Source organism: Equus caballus, chromosome 11 (genome assembly GCF_041296265.1).
Source record: "Equus caballus isolate H_3958 breed thoroughbred chromosome 11, TB-T2T, whole genome shotgun sequence".
NCBI classification, from domain to species: domain Eukaryota; kingdom Metazoa; phylum Chordata; class Mammalia; order Perissodactyla; family Equidae; genus Equus; species Equus caballus.
The window spans coordinates 15,221,611-15,238,070 of NC_091694.1; the positions used below are offsets into that span (position 1 = coordinate 15,221,611).

The following is a 16,460-nucleotide window of genomic DNA, read 5'->3' on the forward strand; positions in this document are numbered from 1 at the left end:
CAATTTTTTTTTGGAAGATTAGCCCTGAGCGAACATCTGCTGCCAATCCTCCTCTTTTTGCTGAGGAAGACTGGCCCTGAGCTAACGTTCCTGCCCATCTTCCTCTACTTTATATGTGGGACACCTACCACGGCATGGCTTACCAAGCAGTGCCATGTCTGCACCCAGGATCTGAACGGGCAAACCTTCAGTCGTGGAAGCAGAACATGCGCACTTAACTGCTGCGCCACCTGGCCAGCTCCATGACCTTCAATTTGAAGGCAGTGATTTCTAGGTCAGATGTGTGTCTGGGACACTAGGATGGGGAGAGAATGTGGCGTGGGTAGGCAGGGCTTGATGGCATTGGAATGAAGCTCCAGAAGGGCCAGGCACCCTCCCAGGGTTATGACTGGGCCTGGTGATGGCAGTGATGAAGGGTGTGTTTGCCATTAAGATGTTTAACCATTCTCTCACAAGTCAGAGAACAAGACTGCCTTGTTGCTTCAGCTCAGTCCAGTGCGCTTCAAATTCAGTTCTTAGTAAGGGGCACTCAGGAAACTGTTACGGAGTTTCTCAGTAGGCGACCTCCGCTCAAGCAGCAAGTCTCCCAACCATATTACTGATTCTGAAGATAAAAAAGAGTTTAGCTTTATTTTTGGCAGTTGAATTTGCATTTCATTACAATGATGGACTCGCAATATGCACCTGAGTCTGGCTCTCGTACCACCTACATCAGAATCATCTCGGGGGAGGGGTGTTGAGAAATGTATATTTTCCCCAGTCCCATTCCAGACGTAGGGAATTAGAGGCTCTGGGGTGGGACCTAGGAATCTGCATATTAACATCCTCCAGGGTGAGGCTGAGAATGTGCCTTTTTCAGCCACTTTCTGGGATTGTACGGGGATAGGTATGTCTCATGACCCTCTAAGACCCAAATTCGAGCGAATTTGCTCAGCAGGAGACCCCGAGTTCTTGGAGCCTCAGTTTCTCCCTCTGAAAGCGGCAAGTTCCATCTTCACTTGTTGCTAGACTGCAGGAAGAGGATATTTATAAGGGCAAAGAGCTGGGGAAAAAGCTGCAGCCAGGTTGGAAGAGAAGAGAAACTCAGCCCTCCCACCCGGGACCCTTCCAGGTAATCCTACGGCCCGCCTCTCCCCAGCCCGGTGGGCGGCGGCCCCTTTAACAGACCTGACCAATCGCCCACCCATTTCCGCGGCCGCTCCTCGGCGCACGGGTAGGGGCTGGATTGGCCGGGCCTGGCGCGCGGCCTGCCCCACCCCCGTCGCCCTCTGGTTGGCGGCGGCGGCCGCGGGCGCGGGGCGGGTCCGCCGACGGGGCGGGGCGGCCGGTGCCCGGGGGCGGGCGGCTGGACGGCAGCCGGAGCCCCAGCCGGAGCCGGAGCCGGAGCCGCGGCGGCCGCGGAGCACGGGCCACGGCGCAATACAATGAGGCAGCCAGCGGATCCGGGGTGAGCGCGCCCGGCGCCGGGCGGGGCGGTAGGGGGAACGCCTGCGGAGAAGGCCCGGGCTAGGGGCCCGACCCCTCGGGTCCCGGGGACGCCGGCCGTTGGCGCGGCGGAGCGCGGGGTCCGGCTCCCAGGGCCCCGCCCCGCTGTCACAGCCTGGGTGTTGACTGGACGCCCCCTCGCGACACCCCGGGCCAGCCCTGCTTTCGTGAGGCCGTGTGGGGGCGGTCTGGGCTTGACCCCGGCCCGAGGTGCCCGCCGGCGCGTCCCCTCCCCACCTGCGGTCCGCGGGCTCGGGGCTTGGGGCTCGGCCCTCGGCCCGGGCAGGGAGGACCGTCCACACGCCAACTAGGGCAAAACAGCTCGTAATTCCATGAATGGGGCCCCGGGTTCCTCCCGCCCCCCTCGCGCACGTCTCGAAAGGCTCGCAAGTCGGGAACCGCAGTTACTTTTACGCGGATCTGTCAGAGGCGGTCTGCGCCTCGGGTTGTTTGTCTCCAACTCCTGGAAATCGCGGCGGCCATGGGGTGGTTTGCGTGTCTTAGGGGGCGACGGCGTGCCGAAACCTGGGGATCGGGAGGTTTTCAAGTGACATTAGGCTAAGGCCTAACGCCAGGTGCCCTGCCGGGAGCGCGGGTGTGATGGTGGAGTGTGTGGCTGCTGGTGAGCACACGAATGTGGGACCGGGAGAAGGTACGAACAGCTGATTTCAGTTGCCCTGCACGCACGGCTGACGTGGGAGTTGGGGGGTTTCCCCCTTTGGAAAATGATTTTTGGAAAACAGCCCCCGAGTCATGGTTAAACTACTGTTATGGTTGCAGGGCATCAAATGTAAGGGCAAAGTCTGTTTCCGTTCTCGTTCTTTCTCCAAAGCTAAGAAGTACTTTGTCACTACGTTTTACAGACACTGCACAGGGAGGACGTACTTTTTTAGAGCTGCGGGAAAAGTGTGGGTCCCTTGAAGGCAGGAGTGGTGCCATATTCATGTTGGAAGTCCTAGGTCTTAACGCCATGGCTGCTCTGCACGAGAACTGAAAGGAACAGACTTGGCATGTTTTGATGATTTCATCAAAAGATTTAAAGGAGTCCTTTCAGGAACCAGATATAAACTGGAAGGGAAACAACGAATGCCTTTTTATGGAAACCAATAAGGAGAAACAGAGGGGCAAATGGTCCTTGAACTCAGGAATATGGAGTGTTTGAGGAGTCCAGTTTTGTGGGTTCAGAGCCCGATGACACAGTGAATCTTATCGCACAGGAGGTATTGGAAGAGCAAAACCACCATTTCTGTTAGCTCTTTTTACCCAACCCTTAAACTATTTCAGTATTCTTTCAAATTCTTCCAAAAGTTTGTAGTTGGTTTAAACTTACGGAAAACAGGTGAGCCTCCTGAGGCGATGGGGATAGAGTGGGATTTTTGCCATCTAGTTCTTTATTGCACACGGGCCTCTCAGAGAGTTGAGTGAAGGCTTGAAGGGAGAGTGTAGGGGTGCTCTGGGTGAACTCAGCTTGCCTGCCCGTCTACCTCCAGGAAAAGGTGCTGTGCCTGAGAGGAAGGAGATTAACAAACTGATTCAGATCTGAAGATGCTGGTAAGTGAGACAGCTGACCAGTAACCCAAGGGCTGGGACAGACAAGAAGGAAGAGAATGTGCAGGAGTTTGGCTGGGTTGAGTGTACTGGGCCTTGTTGGAGGTTTGAAAAGCGAGTAGAATGTTACCGTGCGAGAGGATTGGAGACGTAGCATATACCAAGCGTGTTGTTTGTTATTAGAGATTATTTTTTACTTTTTATTTTTTTGAGGAAGATTAGCCCTGAGCTAACTACTGCCAGTCCTCCTCTTTTTGCTGAGGAAGCCTGGCCCTGAGCTAACATCTGTGCCCATCTTCCTTTCCTTTGTACGTGGGACGCCTACCACAGCATGGCGTGCCAAGCGGTGCCATGTCCGCACCCGGGATCCAAACTGGAGAACCCTGGGCCACCGAAGCGGAACGTGTGCACTCAACCGCTGTGCCACCGGGCCTCCCTGAGATTCTGTTTTTAGAATGCTTCTGGAGAAGAAGCAGGAAAGATTAGGCCTTTTAGGTAGAATAAATATATAGGATGTTTTGGAGTTTTGGTCAAAAAGAAATTACACATAATTCAAAAATATTAATTTGACTAATTGTCATTGAGAGTCAGCCATGTGCCAGAAACTGCATACCATTATGGGTACCAAGGAGGAAAAAAACAGATCGAAAGTTTGAATGCCTTATTTTGCCTTCCTTCAAGTCAAAAACTCTCATCTTCTGAGGATTTTCTGAAGCTCTTGAGGAAAGAAAGGGAGAAATGCATGGAATATTACTTAATAGAGCAACCAGGAAATTCTTATGATTTTGGTTTTTTTTGAGGATGATTAGCCTTGAACTAACATCTCCTGCCAATCCTCTTTTTGCTGAGGAAGACTGGCCCTGAACTAACATCCGTGCCCATCTTCCTCCACTTCACATATGGGATGCCTGCCACAGCATGGCTCTACAAGCAGTGTGTAGGTCTGCACCTGGGATCTAAACTGGCAAACCCCAGGCCGCCAAAGTGGAATGTGCATACTTAACTGCTGCCTCACTGGGCTAGCCCCACAACCAGGAAATTCTTAACCCTGTAGGTCACTTCTGGTATCAAACTGCATCTTCACAGACTGGTTTTCTGTGTCAGGTTTGGTATAAAACTATCTTCGACCTCATATCTGTTCATCGGTATCTTTTTTTTTTTAAAGATTTTATTTTTCCTTTTTCTCCCAAGCCCCCCAGTACATAGTTGTGTATTTTTAGTTGTGAGTCCTTCTGGTTGTGGCATGAGGGACGCCACCTCAGTGTGGCCTGATGAGCGGTGCCATGTCCGTGCTCAGGATCCGAACCAGTGAAACCCTGGGCTGCTGAAGCAGAACGCGGGAACTTAAAAACTCGGCCATGGGGCCAGTTCCCTGTTCATCAGTATCTTTTGATGGACTTAAGTTCCTCTTCTTTCTTTTTCTCCCTTTATCAATTCATTTATTCAGAAGTTGGGGAATTCATTAAACAAACACTCTTCCTGTCCTCCAGGTGCTTCCAGTTCATTTTCTTTGCCTGAGCATCCCTCAGGGTCTGCTCTCTCCTGTCTGATCCTTATTCTCTCCTGAGGGTCCCCATTGGGAATTGTTGAGGTCACAGGGAGTGTTTGTTTTTTGATTCTGTCCTAGAGCAGAAGGCAGGTAGTATAGAAAAGAGAGTTGACTTACAACTGTGCCATGTACTGCTTTCTCCTTTTGTGTGTGTATCCTCTGCAGTCTGTGAGCAGCTCTAGTCTATGGGAGCTAGATGGTGGTGGTAGCCTCATTTTATAGAAGAGGAAACTAAGGCTCAGATAATTCATGCTCAGGGTGATAAGTTGGTTAGATGACGGAGCAAGAATTTCAATCTAGGACTCTCCGATTCCAAAACATGCTTTTTCCATTGTACTGTGTTGCTTTTCTCAAAAAGAGGAAAGGCAATTTATTAGAGGTAGTCTTGCACAGTGCCTTCTTTGGACGTGTGAAAGGTCACGTTCAGAGATGTTCAGAGAATTGCTACAGTTAATATGCTCAAGGTGGAGCAAGAATTAGCACCCCATGTCCTGCCTCTCTGCCTGGTGCATTTTTGGGTAATTCACGTGGCTGTCGGGAAATTTAAGTTTACTGCTGTGAAAAGGTGTCCAGACTTAGCAAGTCTATATCCCAGGGCTTTCACTTACGAGCTCTATGACCTTGGCAAATTATTTTTTCTCTCTATACCTCAGTTTCTTTATCCATAAAATGGGACACATTTCAACAGTGCTGACAGTACAATTTGTCTCATCTTAACATTTCTAGAAAAAAAGTATCTTATAATCTATGGGGGCATACAGTTGTAGTTGGCAGTGACTTCCTTTTTTTGTGCATAAAATAAAGGGATGTTTTCCAGTCAGTGGGGTCTTAGATTAGGTGAACTATGGTAATACATTCTTTATAGATAGTTGTGAGGATTGCATGAGTCACTATGTGCCTCGCACATAGTGAGCACCCAATAACAATTGATGCTGTCAAATGACAGAATATATGGTTAACTGGTTGGTGGCTATAGGGTAAAGCTGGGGAGCATCTGATAAGATTTGCTACTTGGAGCCCAGGCAGTAATCCATGATCTGTGCGCAGGAGCAACATTTTCTAATTTGTCTGGAGCTCTGTCCTTTGGCTGACTCTTGTCCCTGTGAGAAGCATTAACTTCAGGAGCTAACGAGCCATGGATAGACAGCTCCCTTTGTCCTGCCTGTTCATTAAGTCTTAGTTAACTTTAAATCCCAAGTTAAAAATAAATATCATTATAAGAAGATTGGAAACCCGTGCTGAAGTGAATACTCTTACATGTGAATTTTAAAGCACTTCAAGGTTATATACAAGATTCTGTGTTGCCCCTTTCCAAACTGCTTATGATGCTTATTGCATGAAATATCTGTGAGACACCATTAATCAGAGGAATGCTAGGAGGTCATGAAAGTACAGAAGCCCATTACTAGCAATGGGTGAGGCAGAGAGAGCACTGCAGTTGGCGTCAAGAGGCCTGCTTCCAGTCCTGGGAGTTTCACCTGTTATCCTGTTTATCCTGGGGGTTTATCCTGTTATTATGTTTATTGTTGGGCACATGATTTCACCACTCTGGGCCTTGAGGATCTCTTTTCCAAAATGAAGACCTGATTTCTTAGTCTCCTCCCTCCACTCCTTCCATCACAGTGTCATAGATTATGTGAGTTTATGAATCGAAGGATCTGAGAAGTTAAATGATTGAAAGGAAATGACTTCATTCAGGACTCCTGAAGTCTCTCTTGGGTGTTTGCGATAGTGCTTTGTAAAGCAGAAAACAACAGGCAGGTGATAACAATATGAGTAACTATTATTTGTGGAAAATTGCTGTGTGCCAGGCACTGTAGCTATTTTTAAACCTCACATCGCCCTATGAGTAGTAGATACTGTTATCAATCTTATTTTAAGATAAAGGAACTGAAGTTCGGAGAAGTAACTTGTCCGTGATCACACAGCAAGGACAAGGGCTTATTGGGACTAGAACTCAGGCTTATGTTGTTCCCCAGTACGAGTTCTCTGGTTGTTCCAGGTGGACCCTTTCTCATCTTGGAATCCTCTCAAACCCTGTGCCCTGGAAGCTTTCCCAGTTTAAGAAGTAAGATTCCCTCTGCTTTGAGATCATAAACGTCTAGTCTTTTATTGTGTACTGACACCTGTTTAAATTCTGAGTTCTTGTTCAAGACATCTGCTGTATGTTGGGAGAACTTTGTTAAACCTAAAGAAGAACCCCTATGGAAGTTGCGGAAGACTTCATTAAGTCCTTGAAATGAAAGATTTTTCTTTGGTTAACAGAAGCCATAGGCGAGGTCACTGTGAGCATAAGTGGGATTGTTGAGAGAAGAATAACCTTTCCATGTGGAAGCTGGTGGGATGGGAAACATGGGTGGGCTTTGAAACAGCCAGGGGACCTTTGTCTGTTGGGTTTGCCTGGATATTGGTTCAAGGGCTTTCTGCTAATAAGATTATTGGAAGCACTTGAGTGCCTCCCCAGCTTATCCTAACAGTTGAGAACAGCACTGGGCAAGAGGAGTGTTCTTCAGTCATAAGCTTATTTAGGATTTGAGATTTAAACCCAAGCCTTGGATTGCTCCTGCAGATAACCTTTCAGAATCACAATATGCCTTTTATAAGTTTCATTTCTCTTTGGTTTCTTAAAGCTGATGTAAGCTGGCCTGTTCTCTTATTCAATTTTAAGTCCTTTCTTACATCTAATGTTGTCTTTTAAGCAGCGTTCCTAAAGGTGGTTACGTTTGTCATTTAGTGCTTAAAATAGAGAATTTAAAAAAGTTTCCAATGAAAGGACTGACTGGACATTGATTATCAGTCATTCAAGTGTTTGAGCGTCTACTGAGCCATCTATTGTGCTTGGCATTGGAAATCCATTGGGGAGCAAAATAGATGTGGTCCCTGTTGGTACATAGCACATTATCTAGTCTAGACAATAAACAAGTCAACAGACTTACGCATGTTATATATTAAGTTGGGATAAATGTGAAATCGTCCATTGAAGGAAGAGAACAGAGCACTGAGAAGGAATAAAGGGAGGGAGCCAGCAACTGGGTATGTTGGGAAGAGCGTGTCAAGAGAGGGAGCAACATGTGGAAAGTGTGGCTGCAGCAAGGAGGGGTGAAGATGGGAAAGGCTGGCATGTCACGGAGAGATCAGTGCAGTGTAGAGGTGAAGAGCCAGGGCTCAGGAGCCAGACACTGCTTGAGGGGCCTTAGGAATTTCTTAACTTCTTGGTGCCTCAGTTTCCCACCTCCAGGTGGCTGTGAGGACTGCTTGTGCTAATGTCAGGAACGTCCTGAGACAGTGCCTGGCATGTACAGGAAGGGCTGTGGGTAGGGGTTTGCTGACTCTCATGCCGTGGGGAACTTGACCTGGAGTGGATGAGCTTCTGTTCTTGGTCAACATTTTGCACCATTCCACGTGTAAAGTAACCTTAGGGCTGAAGGTAATCCTGGGATGGCGAATATGCATGTCCACTGGAGGCATTCTGAGGTAGCTTGGTGTTGGATGGTCTGTAGTGTGCTAACCATTTAGCACTTGGACCTGGGGCGCACTTGCCTTGTTGCCTTGGCCCTACCTGTGGGAGCCTCTGCCGTGGGTGCACTGCTCCGCTTGAAGCAGGGGTGGACTGGAAGCACTTGTTCCTCTGCTCCTTCCTGCAGTTGTCTGCTTTAGTGTCTTGATATGGGAGGTCGATTTTTAGCTTTTTTTCTGATAAGAGGAGGCAGAGGCCAGTGGCCTTATTACCAGGTGATCAAACATGACCGCTCGGAGCTGCTGTGTGCAGTACCTGCCTGAACCCCAGTGCCGACGAGATTTGCTGTGGTGTTTTCTCATCCAGAGAAAGAGCCACACCCTGGGATCGAATGGGGGAGAACTTCATAAAAGGAGTCACTGGCTTTGGTTCTTTGGCCTGGCTTGGGATGTTCAGTAAAATACTATGAACCTTAGGGGCTGGCCTGGTGGCGCAGCGGTTAAGTTTGCATGTTCCACTTCAGCAGCCCGGGGTTCGCCAGTTCGGATCCCGGATGTGGACATGGCACCTCTTGGCAAGCCGTGCTGTGATAGGCATCCCACATATAGAAGCAGAGGAAGATGGGCACGGATGTTAGCGCAGGGCCAGTCTTCCTCAGCAAAAAGAGGAGGATTGGCCACAGATGTTAGCTCAGGGCTAATCTTCCTCAAAAAAAAAAAAAAAAAAGAACTGAGTAAATAAGGCCAAGATTTTAGTGGTTCAAAGACTTGGAGAGGTTAGATTTGATGCCCTGTTGTCTCTTGGGGCTGAGGATCTTATGAAATGAGGAGTGAATCTCCCAGTGGAAAGTGCTTGTGCTGCTTGTTGCAGTGTGGATTGTCTCTAAGAGGTAGAGACGAGTCTGTTAAGTGACTCATATGAAGGTTTCAGCAAGTAGGATGACCCCAGTCTTGGGAGTTGTGTTTGCTTCAGGAGGATACAGAGGCTCAGAAGAGACATGACAAGGGCCTGGGCTGTCTTGGTCACCTCTTTGTCCCCACCATATAGTAGATGCTTGATAAATATGTCTCAAAAATGGATGACAGTTTTCAGGAATAGTTTTAAGAGCAAATGAGGAGAATGGCTTTAATTTATCTGGAAATTATGAAAAATAGGTGCCAAGGGAAGTGTAATACCAGTGACCTGCAGAGTATGCACAGCCAAGGTTTTCTGCCAGAGGTAGTTGACATTTCTCTTCACTGCAGATGCAAGCTGGCTTTCATCTAGTCCTTTACCAAGTGCTGTTGGCTTTTATCTGCAAGCATCTCTTGAATGGTCTCTTTCCTAATTCACTGCCACCACTCTAGTCCAAATGACCATCTTTTTGCTTGGAACACAGCAGTCACAGCCTCACTGCTCTCCCCAAATCTGCTTCTACTCCTTTCTAATCTATTCACCCCAGTGCAATCAGAGTGGTTTAAAAAATTCCTAACATGATTACGTGACGTCCTTGCTCAAAACCCTGTGAGGGCTTCTTGTTGCTCCTAGGATAAGATGCATTTCTGAACCTGTTCTGAAAAGTGCTGTGTGCTCTCGCCCCTCCTTTCTTCTGCTTCAGCCTGGACCCATGCCTTTCTCTTCCTGGTTTATTATCTTCCAGGCACCTTTCTTTTCCCAGCTGAAAGGGAGCTGGGCCTTTCAGGAGGTGAACCACCTGCTCCCTCTTCAGGAAACAGCTCTGCCCCCTCACCTCACCCCTTTTTTCTCTTCTCCTTTATAGCACTTCTCACTGTTTTCTTATGACATATTCTTTAGTGGACATCTGCTTTTCCCCTTCCTCCAGGAGGGCAGAGACCTTGTCAGATTTTCTCACCGTTGTATACCCAGTACCTAGCATAGTATCTGACCCATCGCATGAGCTTCTCAAATGTTTGTTGAGTGGTGAATGAACGCAAGCACGTAGAAAACAACAGGAAACTTGAGGGATGCTTTTTAGAACTTGGGTTTATTGGAGGGATTGAATAGTTTTGAGAGTAGAATAAGCCAGGAAGGGAAATAGAGGGGGGAAAAAAGAGTCCTTGGGGAAGCCATCGTTGGAGCTGTCCAGCGGGTAGCGAGCTGGCTTACAAAAGAAGCATGGTCTATGCCCTTGACCCAGACTTGAAAAGCATTTGGCTGCCGAGTTGCAAGGGTGGCCCTCTTGTCTAGACGGGCTTCCTGTTCCAGCCTCAGGAGGCAACACTCTCACTGAGTATGTCATCAATAGCGTGGTGCTCCAATTTGAGACCTCAAGGTTGGAGTCTTCCATATGCAGCCCGCAGTCGGGGATGTAGTAGTCTTCCTGTCTTTCTAGAGGTGGGGATGCTGCCCTGCTCATATTTGTATCTCTTTCCTTCCTCTTACCTACTGCCCTTACTCCCATCAGCAAACCGGAGTACTCTACCTGGGGGGGTGTTCGGCAGGTATTTGTCAAGACCCACTAGTACTACTCAAAAATGATGCCAACTGCGCCCTAAGGAGGGCTCTAGACAGCAGTAGGAGGGAATTCTGGTTGCATCTTGAGGGGAGAAGAGGCTTCTTGCTGTTGGGAGGTTCCCTGTCGGGAGAACAGAGGCAGCTTTGTTTGGACCTGACCCAGCAGATGGGGGAGACTTGCTCTCTTCCTGAGACCGACTTCAGGTGAGGGGAGGAGCGTGTCAGTGCTCCACCTGTCATGTGGGTGGGATTCATAGGAGACACCTGGATCTTCACTGGGAACTTTGAAGTTCTAAATAGCAAATGAGGGGCCGGCCCGGTGGCGCAACGGTTAAGTTCGGACGTTCAGCTTCTCGGCAGCCCGGGGTTCGCCGGTTCGGATCCCTGGTGCGGACATGGCACCACTTGGCACGCTATGCTGTGGTAGGCGTCCCACATATAAAGTAGAGGAAGATGGCCACGATGTTAGCTCAGGGCCAGGCTTCCTCAGCAAAAAGAGGAGGACTGGCAGTAGTTAGCTCAGGGCTAATCTTCCTCAAAAATAAATAAATAAATAAATAGCAAATGAAAGGACTTGAGGTGGATATGGTGGTTAAGGTTCTTCTACAACTTCTGTGATTGTGATTCTGAAAGAGAAAACTGATGTGGGGTGTCACTAGCCAGTTTCCTAGGTAATATTTTTTTTATTGTTTTTTGGAAGGAAGGGAGTGGTTCCCTAGACCAGGGCTTCTGATAACCAACGGGGAGGTATTTCATGAAAACCAGAATGATGTGTTTTCTGGGGACTTGCAAGTCTGATTAAGAAGGCTTTAAACTGAATATTAAGGAGACAGAAGAGAAAAGTATACAGGAAAATTGCAGAGCCAGATAATGTAGAGACCTGTGTGACTTAGCAGCTGTGTAGGCACTGTAGTGGTGCCCAGGAACTCTTAAGTGAGAACACCACTGAGGGAGGGGCTCAGGGATCTGTAAACTCATGCCTGAGGGTGAGCAGCTAAGGCCTCCATGCACTAGAAACCTTAACAGCATAGCCAGGTAAATATGATCTGGTGGTAGGTCAGATTGGAAGAGAGCAAAATTGTATGGACATGCCTGGCGCAGAAAGAAAACCCTGTGAGAGATTCCCTCTTTGTGCCTTGATCATGGACAGCTGATGGAAAACATTTCAATTATGATGGAAAGAGCAGGGGCAGGTTATGTCATTGTGAGACTGCTGGACTGAGGGAGCAATGATTTTTTTTCCGTAGACAGATTTTAAAACGGGCCCCCTGGCTTGTGTAATAGACCAAGCAGATGTTTATATAAGGTGAATTCTATTAAAAGTGGACTATATGGTAGATTTTAACCCTACCTTGCTGATAATTTTGCCTCTCAAAGCAGGTAGAGAGAAAAGTGTGTGTGTGTGCATGCGTGTGTGTGTTGGAGTGGTGGGTGCTGCTTGGACCTAATGATAACAAATAATTAAAAGCCGGTTGACAGTGTGGATGGGGTAAAGCCATCCAGAGGGCAAGGGAGCCTGTGACTGCAGCCCAGAAATAATCACAGAGCTCGGGGTTAGTCAGGCTGGCTCCACAGCACCTGCTCTTAACCATGACAGTCATTGGGTTGAGCATCTCCTACCTATTTTGTTGTTTCCTTTGGTAAAAGTGCTCCTCACCTAAGCTGGAACAGGAGCCATCTTGGTTTTCTCAATGTCCGGATGCCTGTCACCAGTGACCTCTTGAACATTAGCCCACAGTGGTGACTAAAATTTGATGCGGCTCCTCGGTTTCCCATCCTGCTTACTCCCTACAGAGTGAAGAGCAGAAACTCCGGTACCTGTAGTAGGAAATCTGAGGGGCGCTGTCCTCAGGGAAAATGGAGCTGCTTGCCCTGGCTAGGTTCAGAGGCAGAATTGAAGTGGAAAATAAGAGTAGGAGAAAACCCATGGGAAAGGAGCTGCTTTTGTTTTAATTTCCCAGGGTAGGCTCATGTCTGTGGGGGATATGATGAGTGGTATTCGATCCTGATGGGGTAGCTTAATAGTAAAGCAGGAACATTAATTTTTTTTTAAGGCTAAAGCTCCCAACAGAAATGACTATTGATCATGCTCTGAGCCAAGACCAAACTCATTTGGTCAGCCTAGCTTTTGTCTTAAGGCTTGACTGTGATCGAGAGCGGTGTTGTCAGAGGCGTAATAGCCTGAAGTGAATTTGTTTCATGAGGTCTGATTTGTGGTATGAAAATCTTATAGAAGGAAAAAACATATCTTCAGTTTCTGAATTAGTGATAGAGTTGTTTTGGCAGCAAAGGTAGCAAGCATAGGGCCCAGAATTTTCTGGGGCGATTGATCAAGAGATCCTTCCAACTATATGAATTTATAATGCTGGAGTGTTGATCTCAAAAAATAAAATGTAAAAACATGTTTAAAATATGTGTATATATTTTTGACCCACAGCTTAGAGGAAGTCTTCCAGAAATTACAGCTTTAACTATTTCTAAAACCTCGCTCTATGGCGGCCTGATAAGAATTGTAGTGATTTTGTGTTGTGTGTCAGAGTTGACCCATTAACTTCAATTTCCTCTCCCAGAAGCACTCTCCTGCTCCTCCTGGGCTCCCTCCCACTGTGCCACAGTGGGGTACCCAAACCTCATCCACCATTGTGCTGAGTAAGGACAGAACTGGTGGGCATTGTATTGGTTAATGTTGAGTGAGATGGGTGCTCAAGCTAAGGAAAAAAGGTGAATTTTTGCCACGTTTTTCTATTTTAGGAGTTCGTTTATACAGGTGCCCAAATTGGTATTTGAAGTGGGAATGAGAGGTTATCGGTTTTCTGTTTTTGCAACAGTCAGGCAGGAGCAGGTACCTGGTTTAGCCCTGTCAGTTCTTATTCTTGCCTGATGTTGTAGGGTGTGCATCAGTATCTCTCAAAAGTGTGATGCTTTTGTTAAGGGAGGGAGTCTCCCTTGTTAAGGGACACAAGCAGGAACTCCGGAAACTGGCTTCCGAACCCCTCATCCGACCGCTGTGATGATTTCAAGCCAAATTCTTTGAGGCTTGAGAAAGCACGTATCAAATAGGTTATCCCCACATTGAGTTAATATGGGTTGGTTATCCAGCGATCCCTTGAGCATTCAGCAGATGATGCTGCTCAGAAGACAGTAGCTGTGCCTGGGGACTGTCACTGGGCAGGTCCAGACTCTTGTAGTGAAAGTCAGTCTTCTGTGAATTTCTTAAGTGGAGTCCTTACCCACTTTGCCATTCCTTTTAAAGAAGGCTCTGTGAAGAATCTTAAAGCAAGTATTCTAACCCCTTGAATAACATTAGACATCATACATTCTTTTTTTTTAAAAGATTTTATTTTCTTCCTTTTTCTCCCCAAAGCCCCCCTGTACATAGTTGTATATTCTTCGTTGTGGGTCCTTCTAGTTGTGGCATGTGGGACGCCGCCTCAGCGTGGCCTGATGAGCAGTGCCATGTACGCGCCCAGGGTTCGAACCAACGAAACACTGGGCCGCCTGGAGCGGAGGGCACGAACCTAACCACTCAGCCTCGGGGCCAGACCCTAGACATCATACATTCTTAATTATAAAGTGGTTAATTAGATTATTTTCTCCCAGATTAATAGCTTATAAGTCAGCGTGTTAGTTTTTCTTTTCTCTTTCTTTCTTTTTTCTGCGTTATCTCCCCAAATCCCCTGGAACACAGTTGTATATCTAAGTTGCAGGTCCTTATAGTCGTGGCATGTGAGACGCCCCCCCCCCCAACATGGCCTGATGAGCAGTGCCACGTCCGTGCCCAGGATCCGAATCGGCGAAACGCTGGGCTGTCACAGCGGAGTGGGCGAACTTAACCACTCGGCCACGGGGCCGGCCCCTCTTTCTTTCTTTTTTAACTTGGGTAAGCACTTAAGTATGTTTTGGAGTTTTAATTTGTTTTTCAATGTTTTGGTTATTTGTGGAGTCTCTGGAAAGTGACCAGCTATTTTCCCATGAAAGTCTTAGTTCCAGGAGTAAATTACCTGTGAAGCTTTGGGAGGCACTACAAGACTTGCCTTCCTGCTGGGTCTCTTCTGTCCTACCCAGACTCCCAAAAAACAATGCACCCACCATCCAAAGGGGTGTAGATCAGTACTCTACCTCTCTGAATGTAGTGAGTTCTTTAAATCAAGGATTTTTAACCTTGGAGAAGAGGAAGGGAGAAATCTGTGTCTTCCCCTCTCAAATTGAATGTGAAGTCTTGTGGATGTTTGCAAATATGTATTTGGGTGGGGAGGGTGCTTGTGATGTTCATCAGGCTTTCAGAAAGCCCTTGACTGAAAAAACTTAAGGAAGAACTCCAGCACTAAAGTCTCTTGCACCTCTCATCTAAAAAACTTGAAAGCCCACTTTTTAGAATGGAGGAACTGATTCACGGTAGGAGAGAACCTCGAGCACAGATTGCAGGTTCCCAGCTGGTGGAGTCCATGTGTGCAAGCCTGGCCTCTGCTCACTGGTCGTACCTGGTTATCCCTGAACCCCTGAGGTTCTCTTTCCTCACTACTGTCCTCTCTCCCCTCCTCAAATCCTTAAGATATCCTTTGTGGGAGAGCATTGCCAAGTTTATCCTGTACCAGGATATTTTCTCCTTGGTTTCTTTAGTCGGTTTCTTTTGATCGATGCCCTAATTGGCCCCTAAGTTCTCACAGGGCCTCTCTTTTCATTTTTCTTGAGTTTACCTCTTTTATACCACTTTCCCTTCCTCCTCCTCCTTTTCTTTTCTTAATGCATTCTACGTTAATCTGTTTCCTGTCGTTGGCTTTTTTGTTAGGTTTCGTAATTCTTATCTGCAGCCAGAAAGGGGGCCCTGAGGTAGACACAGGACCAGGAGGCTGGTCCTCCTAGCTGTGTGACACTGGATGGTGGATCCTGCCCCTCCCTGGAATGCCTTGGGGTCTCCGCTTACCCCTTCTAGCCTGGAAGTTCAGGGATCTGCTCTTGTAGCCTCCAGCTGGTCAGGAACACACATCTGCCATCACCAGTCGCTAGCTCCCTCTTTTCCTTATGGACCTCATGTGTGTCCTGTAATGGTTTTATAGTCCTTATTCCAATTATGCCAGAGGCAGTAAAGACAAAACTTATTGCTTTCGGAAAGACCATTCTTCCAGGGGCAGGCCACCACATAAGAGAGTGCTGGTGACAAATATGCGTTATTGCAATAGAACCCTGTTGGCAGAAATTATATTATAGTTACAGATGACCATCTTCTGCCTTTGGTAGTTTAAGCTTCTTCCCCTCTCTGAATTTCTTCCCCAGTGCTCCTTTGTGTGCGTGTGTGTGTGTGTGTGTGTGAGTGTGTGAGTGTGAGTGTGAGTGTGTGTGAGAGAGAGAGATCTAGCCCTGACAGGGTTTTGGAGGAAGGTCTCCTCTTGTTACTTCTGAGGATTCATTAGCCCTGTGGCAGCACACACCTGTACCTGGAGGTAGGCTTGTGATCTGAGAGGCTCTAGTTAGGAAACCAGATCTCTTAATTGATAGAGCCATCTCATGAGCTAGTAATGCAAGCTGTTGGTAATTACAAAAAACCTACCGTGAAATTCATCTAAAATTAATGAAAAGTCAGCACTGTGGATTTTAAATACAGAGGAAGTTATGGCATTGGCTCTCAGTTATCTGACCGTAGATTTTCTTTTTTTTTTTTTTTAAGAGTTTATTTTTCCTTCTTTTCTCCAAAACCCCCCGGTACATAGTTGTATATATTTTTAGTTGTGGGTCCTTCTAGTTGTGGCATGTGGGATGCTGTCTCACCATAGCCTGACAAGCGGCGCCGTGTCCATGCCCGGGATTTGAACCTGCGAAACCCTAGGCTGCTGAAGCAGAGCGCAGGAGCTTAACTACTCGGCCACGGGGCTGGCCCCTGTTTCTTGCCAGTCTTTAAGCCTTCAGCTGGCTTCACCTTGCTCCCCATTGTGCCTGTGGGCTCTCCTCCCATTCCACTCCAGTTGGTTT

The 16,460-nt window shown here is 47.5% G+C and overlaps 1 protein-coding gene across 12 annotated transcripts in view; it reads left to right on the top strand.

The window, feature by feature from the left end:
• Window positions 1-1,293: 1,293 nt before the first annotated feature.
• The window catches only part of TEX2 (testis expressed 2), a 104,061-nt gene continuing 88,894 nt past the window's right edge, over window positions 1,294-16,460 (top strand). For 5 of the 12 annotated variants that reach the window (XR_011422857.1, XR_011422859.1, XM_023652212.2 and 2 more), the window contains exon 1: window positions 1,307-1,447. The gene's annotated coding sequence lies outside the window, so the exon portion shown is untranslated. Of the gene's footprint in view, window positions 1,448-1,531; window positions 2,138-2,975; window positions 3,037-16,460 lie in introns of those variants that run through there. The other 7 variants (XM_070226047.1, XM_070226055.1, XM_070226051.1 and 4 more) reach the window with 5 other exon arrangements.